The 12,317-nt window shown below is 37.7% G+C and overlaps 1 protein-coding gene across 9 annotated transcripts in view; it reads left to right on the top strand.

Annotated features, from left to right (window-relative positions):
• The window catches only part of DOCK3 (dedicator of cytokinesis 3), a 403,879-nt gene that overhangs the window by 274,348 nt on the left and 117,214 nt on the right, over positions 1–12,317 (top strand). The gene's annotated exons all lie outside the window — the stretch shown is intronic.

Raw genomic sequence — 12,317 nt, 5'->3', positions numbered from 1 at the left:
AACACAGAATCCAGGTATATCGTCTGTCTTTGCTTGTAGAGACTTAGGCATGAATCATAATGCTGAAAATATGATCAGTGGTGAGTTTAGTGAGTTTTTAAAGCAAGTGTATTTCTAACTGTGAGAATTAAAAAAAGAAATCTCTCCCCTTTTGGTTTTAACCCAATATTGTTTTTTCAAATTAAATCTAATGCTGTCAATCACCAGGTTAATATATCTTTACCGTAATATTTGTGTGTATTTTTCTAAATTATCTGTTCTATCTGATTCAGGCATGAAGTAAACGTAATTCACAATTATGCTTAATTTGGACCTTTGTATAATCAACCACATTTTATTAATTTCAAAATAAAAGCCCAGGTATCCTTATTACCTATTTTGCCTTAAGCTCTGTTTTGTTCAGAGTTGTGTACTTGATGTGATGAGGATCTTCCTTTGAAATAATAACTTACAAAGGAAATTTTAGCAGGTTTCCTCTTCCTTTCATGCATCAGTCACAGCCTTTCTCCATTTACGAAATCTCTTCAATGGTGGGTGGTGGTACCTGCTTCTTTTTTTTTTCCTTAATAAATTTACTTATTTATTTATTTTTATCTTTTTGGCTGCGTTGGGTCTTCGTTGCGGTGTGCGGGCTTCTCATTGTGGTGGCTTCTCTTGTTGCGGAGCACGGGCTGTAGGTTCACGGGCTTCAGTAGTTGTGGCTCGCGGGCTCTAGAGCACAGGCTCAGTAGTTGTGGTGCACGGGCTTAGTTGCTCCGCGGCATGTGGGATCTTCCCGGACCAGGGCTCGAACCCATGTCCCCTGCATTGGCAGGTGGATTCTTAACCACTGCACCACCAGGGAAGTCGCGGGACCTGCTTCTTGATACAAGGTCCTTTCCTCCCTTTGAAAAGGACTAAATGTTAATCCAAAATCATCATCATTATCATCTTACTCCACTCTATCCTTTCTAAGGGCATGGAGTTTATAGATAGCACTCCAGAGTTGCATCTCTGCACATATCAGCTGTTCCTTGCTTCAGTGCAAATTCTCATTGTGGATAGGGGCTTGCACAGCATCTCTCTTGAAATCATGCTATCAAGCTTAATTAGCCTAATTGCTTCTAAAACAACAGTTTTCAGTACTAACATGTCACTTTTCAAGAAGTGGGATTCATGTGTAGCTTTTTCTTAGCTCCTTTCTCTGAGCTGTGCCTAATATATCAGTTCTAAAAAGCCAAAGAAAGATATTGTTTTCAACAGAGAAGATAGGTTTTTTTTTTAAGTTTTTTGAAGGACTAATAGAGTTAAAATGTAGGATAATTTTTCCACTTGATAGTATTAACAGACTTTCAAAGACACTTCCATGTTTGTGAAATTGATTTTGTGCACAGTACGGAATTCCTCTAGGGTTAGTGTTTTAAATCCACATCAGCACAGTAAATTCAGCCCTACGGAGAAGTAATACTTTCCAATAAATTTTAGGGGACATGTTTGTTAGGTTTAATTGGAAGCTTAAAGGTTTTACTAATAGCTACTGATAGTGTTTTAGCCTTTGCTAGGACAGAATTTTGCAAGGATAAAAAAATCTCTTGTATAGTTTTAATCAGTGAATTAGCAAAATATCTCATTAGTTGTTGATCTTCTCATTGTTTCTTCTGTTATTCAGAGTCAGCCTCAGGCCTCAAGCCCCTGTATGTCTCTTGTCATGACCACTGCTCTGGCTTTATAGATATTTAATATCATGTGTGTTGGGAAGGCACCACATCCTTTTTAAAAAAAATCACAACAAGAAGCTGAGGTGTAAAAACTAGGTCGCTTTTTAGTGAGCCAGAAACCTTAAAAATCACAAACGAATAACCACTATGTGAAGTTCATTCTGATATAGATATCATGTTTGTTCTTGGCCAGAGGGACTGGACTCTCAGGCAGGCACAAGGCTTGCTGAATCTGGAGCCTAGGATGTGAAAGGAGAGGAATGCCAAGGAGCTAAAGCCAGCATTGGGATGGGTGGAGTGTGACCATAAATAGTACATATGACCAAATACAAGATGCCTCTGAATACGTGATGACCACTCTCCAACTTCACATTGAAAAAAGTCCAAACACTTGTAGGCCAACTTTAATGAAATAAATAACTACTTAGAATATTAAATTTATCATTTTAGTTATATTTTAAATCATATTATATAAAATGTGTATTACACACTATGTACTCAATCACATATTATGTAAAATTGAGAAGTATTGCTTTTTCCCCACTTCCACATTTTATGAGAAGATTTTATTTGAATTCTTTATGTGCAACCATGCCATTAGGTCTTTGTCATCACTATAGCCATATTCTGAGTCATCTGACAGTTTTCCAAGGCACATTATCAGGTTTGGTTTTGATACGTCACTCTTTGAATCCTTAATGATGCTTTCACTGGAGATTTATCTTGAGGCCCAATAACATATTTGCTGAATAGTTGGACGCTTGATGTTTTTATGTTTTCATTTGTCATGTAGGCCTATGTGTATGACCTTAATGATACAGCCACTTACTATGCTGCTTTTAAGGTGAGTTTTACAGTAGCATCCAATACTTCAATTTGGAGGTCATATCCAAGGATGATTACTAAATCTGTGTAGTTTTGCTCTTAAAATTTTTTTTAACCAAGATAAAATTTATAAGCATATAAAACTTGCATTGGTAATAATGTATCTTATCCAAAGGATAATGTAACGTATCCAAACAGTGCTGTGACGTTAAAAATAAAGGGGTTCAGAGAATGCCCTATAACATGAAAGGCTTTGTGAGGGTGGAAATACAAGGTGGCAGCCTCTTCTGTGAGTGATGCCTGGAAGGGAACCTCTCCTTGTATTTGGAATAGACACAGGCATTTCCTCAGAACACCACCTTTGGGTTCTTTGTTTCATCACTACCTTATCTATGAAACTGCCTTAAGTTGAGGGGACTTGTTTAGGAGCCATTCTTAAATGGAAGCTCATTCTTAAATGGGTAAAGGACTATTGGGTCACTCTCATTTTGGTACAGATTAAAGGAGTCTGATGTCTTTATATGTAATAACTCTAAATGAAAAATTCTGCTTCTCACTTGCAAGTCAGGTAAAGAAATAGCTCATATTTCTCTTTCTCCTAGCCTAGGCCTTCTCAATTTTCAGTGGATCATCATCCACCCAGGACCATTATATGCTGGGTCCATTATCAGTGTTCAGACATGCGTTGTTTGAGCATCTGCACCAAATGTCTTTTCAGGCCATACAAGGAAGACTCAAATCCAGTAGGTCTCTGTCCATGGAACTGCTCTATTTTGACTTCTAGTGCCCACTGTCTCTAGCCTCAGTGTCTAACTGGGTTTTTGTGTGTGTTAGTGCTGCTGCAAAACAGAACACGTTAAATAATGAACCAAAATAAAGAAAGTTAGCTCAGGATGACTCCCTGCTCATGCAGAGGTGAGAGGTTCACAACAGGAGTCTCTAACATGGATTTAGTGTTGGCACATGAGGTCCCAAGTATTCTCTGCCACAGGATTGAAAAAACAAATGTGCTTTCTCTTCCCTTCCTTTTCTGTTCTGCTGCTACTCTAGAAAGAGTGATATGAAAGAACAGTGGCTCTACAAGTATACAAACATAGAGCTAGCTTTGTATAACAACTTTAACTGACTTAAAAGTATGTCAGTAGTATGTATGATCCCAGATTGGTTTTTAAAAACATAGATATAATACTTTCATCTATTAGATAGATTAGGTAGATGAGATGATAGATAGAAGCTGTGAGATTTGGAAAAGTCATCCTAATTCCCAGAACTTTAGTTTCCTCCTCTAAAAAATTGGGGGTGGGAGGATGGAATAAGGTAATATAAGAGAGACAGAAGAAAAAAGAACCCATTTGAACTAGTGAATCAAACAGGAAAGAGGTGGAAAAATAAATGAGAGGATTGGTGGTTCAGGAAATGAGATATACCCAAATGATAGGTGTGTTACATGCCATCTAAAAGGAGTTTCCTGTCTTTTTTTTTTGCTAGTGACTCTTGTTTATTGGCAAGTTCCACTTTCACATCTAAACTACAAATCCTACATAATTCCATCCATAGTATCTTAATTACTTCATGGTGGCCACATAAAATGTCACCTGTTTTCAATGGTAATATCAGTGTACATTTGTTTAGCGCTCTGTACTCTCTCAGAGCCCTTCTGGCTATATAATCACATTGAAACTTCATAACAAGCCTGTGCACTGAGTGGAGCTTCACCATCTTACAGAGGTAGAGGTGGTCAACACCAGTTAAGTAAGTGACTAAGCAAATTAATGACATTTCTTGGAAGAACAAAAGAATGGTAGTAATCATACTTTGATTTTAAATTAATTTTTCATTTAACCTATAATGATTCAAAAACAGCACCAATAACAAAAAATGCTAGGCATAGAATCATATCATGGGCTTTATAGAACGTGTTATTTTCTTTTTAAATTTTTAAAAATATTTTTATTTATTTTATTTTATTTTATTTTTGGCTGCGTTGGGTCTTTTGTTGCTGCACGCGGGCTTTTCTCTAGTTGCGGCAAGCGGGGGCCACTCCTTGTTGCAGTGTGCAGGCTTCTCACTGTGGTGGCTTCTCTTGTTGCGGAGCATGGGCTCTAGGTGCGTGGGCCTCAGTAGTTGCGGCACGCGGGCTCAGTCGTTGTGGCTCGCGGGCTCTAGAGTGCAGGCTCCGCGGCATGTGGGATCTTCCCAGACCAGGGCTTGAACCCATGTACCCTGCATTGGCAGGCAGATTCTTAGCCACTGCACCACCAGGAAAGCCCTAACTTTTTATTTTAAATTGAAGTATAGCCGATTAACAGTGTTGTGATAGTTTCAGGTGCACAGCAGAGCGACTCAGCCATACATATACATGTAACCATTCTCCCCCAAACTCCCCTCCCATCCAGGCTGCCACATAACATTGAGCAGAGCTCCCTGTGCTATACAGTAGGTCCTTGTTAGTTATCCATTTTAAATATAGCAGTGTGTACATGTCAGTCCCAAACTCCCTAACTATCCCTTGCCCCCATCCTTCCTAGAACGTGTTATTTTTTAAGTGTTTATTCTTCTTTATGGTCAACATTTAGTTTTTATGGCTGTTGGGTTGTCATACCTTTTATTAACCAGTAATAAAGGCACAAATTAGATTTAAAAGCTGTATTAATATTTCTGTTAGTAAAAATTTAGACATTTCTATCCTAAAGGAAACCCTAATATAAATAAATGCAGGATGTATAATCATTCAGCACAAAGATGCATGTAAGAATATATATCAAACAGTACAAAAGCTGCTGTAAGAGAGCATTAAAAAATCAGAAAGCCTAGAGCAAAGGACAGTAGAAAGCCCATATCAGTTATGACAATAAATGTAATTGAGATGAAAGAAAATCCTATTAGGTAAAAATTCTTAAAATAGAGGCAAAGGGCTTCCCTGGTGGCGCAGTGGTTGAGAGTCCGCCTGCCGATGCAGGGGACACGGGTTCGTGCCCCAGTCCAGGAGGATCCCACATGCCACGGAGAGGCTGGGCCCGTGAGCCATGGCCGCTGAGCCTGCGCGTCCGGAGCCTGTGCTCCGCAACGGGAGAGGCCACAACAGTGAGAGGCCCGCGTACCGCAAAAAAAAAAAAAAAAAAAAATGCAAAAAACAAAATTCATCTATATATTAGTGAGAGACTCACAAATATAATAAGAGAAACAAAAAGATTAATAACAAATAAGCTAAGTATAATAATAAAATACGGACAAAATGAAATGTCGTAATATTAATGATAAAAAATAAATTCTAATGTAAAAGGTATGAAATGAATGTGCTGTGTAAGGAGTATCAGGGATTGACAGAAAAAGAAAACACACACACAATAAAGTTAAATTTGGTTTCCTCTTTCATCCTCCAAGAATACATATCTCACGGGAAGCAAAATGGCTTCTCAGGGTAGGCACACACATAACATGTAATGCACCACTCACTCCCTCAGCCCTAGAATCCCCAGCAGAAGCAGCCCCTGATATTTGGACTCTGCAAAGTAGAGGGTGACTACTCTACTACCGTTAAATTAAGGGTTCACACTTCATTCCGGAGATATTTACTCAACAGTTCATGTTCTTCAGTTTAAAGAAACATTGACCAAACATAGCCTTAACACACTCACCTTCTTAACTGGGGAAAGAAAGCAGAGTGAGAAGCCCAGGTGTCCTTGCCAGCATCTCTGCCTCCAGCTCACCAGTGTTCCAGAAAGCCCTTTTTTTTCCTTTACAGGGATAGAAAGAGCTGATATACTGATACATGGTGAAATTTATAGTGAAGGTCTAATTGTTGTGACCTTTGAATATAATAATGACTCAAAATTATTATGTCCAATTTATTATAAATATAAAGATAAAAGTACAGTAAAATCAAGAGATTTGTTAACATCCCTTTTGACATATAAGAAGACAAAAATAAGGATGGAGATAAATATCTAAATCAGATAAATAAATCTGACTTAGGAGAGAATCTGAATAAGGTTGATGTGACAGAGAATAACAGCATCATTGAGCACTCACCTGGGCTGTTATCTCTTTTTTACATATGAGGGAGACAGGACACAGAGTGGTGAGGCACGTGCCTGAGCAGCCTTGTTAAGAGACCATACTCTTAGCTACTTGCTCTCCTACCTCTACACAGGGTGGCATAATTTATCATGTAAATCAGTACGTGCTGATAGTCAAATGGAGTGCTATTGCTTGCCAGGACAGCAGATGTAACTGGAGAATCCCAGCTCACCAGGCTGTATGATTCTTCCAGTGCTAAAAAAAAAAAAAAAAAAAAAAGATTTGTCCAACAAACAGAATACATCTTTTCCAGGGCCCATGGAACATTTTACAAAAATTATTCATAGAAAAAAATTTCATAAATTCCACATGGCACAAGCCACACTCTGATCACAGTGCAGTTAGCATATTAGTCATCCAGAGGGGAAAGACCTTACAATAAGTCTGATATCAAAAAACATAACTTGACAAAGGTCAACCTTCATTCCCAATTATTTAACAATTTTGGCTTAGTAAACTAAGAATAAAAATGCTGTTTGTTGCAGTTTGAGGGGGCTAATGGATATCAGTAGATTGGTTTTGAGATCAGAATGTTAAGTGGGTGTAGATTAAAATGGATGTACCAATGTAGAGTCACATAGGTACATGTGGCATATTTTTTTTAATTTATAGTATGTATGTCTACTATAAATTTATAGTGTGTATATATATATATAGCAGTATGGATAAATGTGACACCTTTATTAGCAACAAAGACAACCCTCAGAATGGGAGAAAATATTTGCAAATAAAGCAACTGACAAGGGATTAATCTCTACAATATACAAATAGCTCATGCAGCTCAATCAAAAACACAAATAACCCAATCAGAAAATGGGCAGATCTAACTAGACATTTCTCCAAAGAAGACATACAGATGGCTAAAAAGCACATGAAAAGATGCTCAACATCAATAATTAGAGAAATGCAAATCAAAACTACAATGAGGTGTCACCTCACACTGGTCAGAACGGCCATCATCAAAATATCTACAAACAGTAAATGCTGGAAAGGGTGTGGAGGAAAGGGAACCTTCCTGCACTGTTGGTGGGAGTGTAAATTGGTACAGCCACTATGGAGAGCAATATGGAGGTTCCTTTAAAAACTAAAAATAGAACTACCATTTTTAGTATGAACTTGGACTTGTGCACATAATCCAGGATAATTTCATCTCAAGATCCTCAACTTAATTACAACTGCAAAGACACTTTTTCCAAATAAGGAAACATGCACATTTCTAGGGATTAGGATATGGACATATCTTTTTAGGGACCACCATTCAACGCATTCTAACTTTTGATTAACATTAACTCTGAATTAGAAAGACTTTTAAAGTCACAGTCAATGTGGGGCCTGTTGGTGCAGAGATTGTGTACTGTCTGCAAACAGGTTGCTCCCAAAAGAGGGAAGAGGCAGATCTGAAATGTTCATGTGTGGGTCCTTCTCTTAGAAGCACTGGCCAAAGAAGTCACTCCTTTTCGCAGGAAAGTGATGGAAGGGGTGGAAGTGTTACTCACATAAGGGTTTTCACCACCTGGAAAGAGGAATAAAAATAAGTATTCTTGCTAAAGCACTATATATATATATATATATATATATATTTTTTTTTTTTTTTTTTTTTTTTTTTGCGGTACGCGGGCCCCTGACTGTTGTGGCCTCTCCCATTGCGGAGCACAGGCTCCGGACGCACAGGCTCAGCGGCCATGGCTCACGGGCCCAGCCGCTCTGCGGCATGTGGGATCTTCCTAGACCGGGGCACGAACCCGTGTCCCCTGCATCAGCAGGCGGACTCTCAACCACTGCGCCACCAGGGAAGCCCCCCTTTAATCCATTTTGAATTTATTTTTGTTTATGATGTTAGAGAATGTTCTAATTCCATTCTTTTACATGTACCTGTCCAGTTTTCCCAGCACCACTTACTGAAGAGACCATCTTTTCTCCATTGTATTGGTATATTCTTGCCTCCTTTGTTGAAAACTAATTGACTGTAAGTGTACGGGTTTATTTCTGGGCTCTCTATCCTGATCCATTGATCTCTATGTCTGTTTTTGTGACAGTAACATACTATTTTGATAAATTCAGCTTTGTAGTATAGTCTGAAATCCTCCAGCTCCGTTCTTCTTAAGATTTTTCTGGCTATCCAGGGTCTTTTGTGTTTCCATACAAATTTTTAAATTTTTTGCTCCAGTTCTGTGAAAAATGCCATTGGTAGTTTGGTAGGGATTGCGCTGAATCAGTAGATTGCCTTGGGTAGTATAGTCATTTTAACAGTATTCATCCTCCCAATCCAAGAATACGGTATATTTTTCCATCTGTTTGTGTGGTCTTCAATTTTTTTCATCAGCATCTTACAGTTTTCAGAGGACACGTCTTTTGCCTCCTTAGGTAGGTTTATTCCTAGGTATTTCATTATTTTTGATGTCATGGTAAATGAGGTTATTTCCTTAATTCTGCTTTCTAGTAGTTCATTGCTATTGTATAGAAATGCAGCAGATTTCTGTATATTAATTTTGCATCCAGCAACTTTACCGAATTCATTGATGAGCTCTAGTAGCTTTCTGGTAGCATCTTTAGGATTTTCTATGTATAGTATCATGACACTGGCAAACAGTGACAATTTTACTTTTTGTTTTCCAATTTGGATTCCTTTTATTTCTTTTTCTTCTCTCATTGCTGTGGCTAGGATTTCCAAAATTATGTTGAATAAAAGTGGCAAGAGTGGACATCTTTGTCTTGTTCCTGATCTTAGAGGGAATACTTTCGGCTTTTCACTGTTGTGTATGATAGTAGTGGGTTTGTAATTTATGACCTTTATTATATTGAGGTGTGTTCCCTCTATGCCAGCTTCCTGAAGAGTTTTTATCATAAATGATGTTGAATTTCATCAAAAGCTTTTTCTGTATCTACTGAGATGATCATGTGGTTTTTATTCTTCAGTATGTTAGTGTGGTGTATCACATTGATTGATTTGTGGATATTGAAAAATCCTTGCATTTCTAGGATAAATTCCACTTGACCATGGTGTATGATCCTTTTAATATATTGTTGGAGTCAGTTTGCTAGTATTTTGTTGAGGATTTTGGTGTCTTTGTTCATCAGTGATATTGGCCTGTAATTTTCTTTTTTTTATGATATTTTTGTCTGGTTTTCATATCAGGGTGATCGTGGCCTCATAGGATGAATTTGGAAGTGTTGTTTTCTCTGCAGTTTTTTTGGAATAGTTTCAGAAGGATGGGTGTTAACTCTTCTCTAAATTTTTGGTGGAATTTACCTATGAAGCCATCTAGTCCTGGACTTTTGTTTATCGGGAGTTTTTAAATTACTGATTCATTTTCAGTACTGATAATTGGTCTATTCATATTTTCTATTTCTTCCTAGTTAAGTTTTGGAAGATTGTACCTTTCTAAGAATTTGTCCATTTCTTCTAGGTTGTCCATTTTATTGGCATATAATTGCTCATAGTAGTCTCTTATGATCCTTTGTATTTCTGTGGTGCTGGTTGTAACTTCTCCTTTTCCATTTCTGATATCATTGATTTGGGCCCTCTCCCTTTTTTTTCTTGATGACTCTGGCTAAAGGTTTATCCATTTTGTTTATATTTGCCAAGAACCAGCTTTTAGTTTCATCGATCTTTTCTATTTTTTTTTTTAGTCTCTATTTCATTTATTTTTGCTCTGATTTTATGATTTCTTTCCTTCTACTAACTTTGGGTTTTGTTTGTTCTTTTTTCTCTAGTTGCTTTAGGTGTAGGATTAGGTTGTTTATTTGAGATTTTTCTTGTTTCCTGAGGTAAGCTTGTATCGCTCTAAACTTCCTTCTTAGAACTGCTTTTGCTGCACCCCATAGGTTTTGGATCATCTTGTTTTCATTTGTGTCTAGGTATTTTTTAATTTCCTCTTCGATTTCTTCAGTGATCCACTGGTTGTTTAGTAGCATATTGTTTAGCCTCCACATGTTTGTGTTTTTTGCAGTTCTTTTCTTGTGGTTGATTTCTAGCCTCATTGCATTGTGGTTGGAAAAGATGCTTGATATGATTTTAGTTTTCTTAAATTTACTGAGGCTTGCCTTGTGGCCCAGCATGTGTTCTGTCCTGGAGAGTGTTCCACATGCACTTGAAAAGAATGTGTATTCTGCTGCTTTTGGATGGAATGCTCTGTAAATATTAATTAAATCCATCTGGTCTAACATGTCATTTAAGGCCTGTGTTTCCTTTTTGATTTTCTGTCTGGATAACGTGTCCATTGATGTAAGTGGGGTATTTTTAAAATAAATTAATTTATTTATTTTTGGCTCCATTGGGTCTTTGTTGCTGCTCGCGCGGGCTCTCTCGAGTTGCGGCTAGTGGGGGCTACTCTTCGTTGTGGTGCGCAGGCTTCTCATTGCGGTGGCTTCTCTAGGCGCGTGGGCTTCGGTAGTTGCAGCACACAGGCTTAGTAGTTGTGGCTCGTGGGCTTTAGAATGCAGCCTCAGTAGTTGTGGCGCACAGGCTTAGTTGCTCCACAGCATGTGGAATCTTCCCAGACCAGGGCTTGAACCCGTGTCCCCTGCTTTGGCAGATGGATTCTTAGCCACTGCACCAGCAGGGATGTCCCCTAAGTGGGGTATTAAAGTCCGCTACTATTATTGTGTTACCATTGATTCTTTCTTTTATATTTGTTAATATTTGCCTTATATATTGAGGTGCTCCTATGTTGGGTGCATATATATTTACAGTTGTTTCATCTTTTTCTTGGATTGATCCCTTGATCATTGTGTAGTGTCTTTCTTTATTTCTTATAACAATCTTTATTTTAAAGTCTATTTTGTCTGATATAAGTATTGCTACTCTGGCTTTCTTTTGATTTGCATTTGCATGGACTGTGTTTTTCCATCCCCTCACTTTCAGTCTGTATGTGTCTCTAGATCTGATATGAGTCTCTTGTAGGCAGCATATATGGGTCCTGTTTTTGTATCCATTCAGCCAGTGTGTGTCTTTTGGTTGGAGCATTTAGCCCATTTACATTTAAAGTAATTATTGATATGTATGTTCCTATTGCCATTTTAATTGTTTTCGATTTGTTTTTATAGGTCTTATTTTCCCCTTTTTCTTTTGCTCTCTCTATCTTTAGTGTTACCTTTGGATTCCTTTTTCTTTTTTGTGTGTATATCTGTTATAAATTTTGGTTTGCAATTACGTCAGGTGTTTGTATAGCTGTCTTTGTATATACATGGTTGTTGTAAGTTGCTGATCTCTTAATTTCAGATGCATTTTAGATACCTTGCATTTGTACTCTCCTCCTCTCATGATTACTGTTTTTGATATCATATTTTACATCTAATAGTTTTGTGTATCTCTTTAACTGCTTATTGTGGATACAGGTGATTTTATCACTCTTGTGTTTTAACCTCCCTATGAGCTTTGTTTGTGGATATTTTCTACCTTTACTGTATGTTTCCCTTTACCAATGAGCTTTTTCATTCTGTAATTTTCTTGTTTCTAGTTGTGGCCTTTTCTTTTTTACCTAGAGAAGTTCCTTTAACATTTGTTGTAAAGCTGGTTTGGTGGTGCTGAATTCTTTAGCTTTTGCTTGTCTGTAAAGCTTTTGATTTCTCCTTCTAATCTGAGAGCCTTGCTGGGTAGAGTATTCTTGGTTGTAGGTTCTTCTCTTTCATCACTTTAAATATATCATACCATTCCCTTCTAGCCTGCTGAGTTTCTGCTGAAAAATTGACTGATAGTATTATGGGAGTTCCCTT

The sequence above is a fragment of the Globicephala melas genome, chromosome 11, assembly GCF_963455315.2.
Source record: "Globicephala melas chromosome 11, mGloMel1.2, whole genome shotgun sequence".
NCBI classification, from domain to species: domain Eukaryota; kingdom Metazoa; phylum Chordata; class Mammalia; order Artiodactyla; family Delphinidae; genus Globicephala; species Globicephala melas.
The sequence above is the reverse complement of the archived record's forward strand: the minus strand, read 5'-3'. Positions and strand labels throughout refer to the sequence as shown.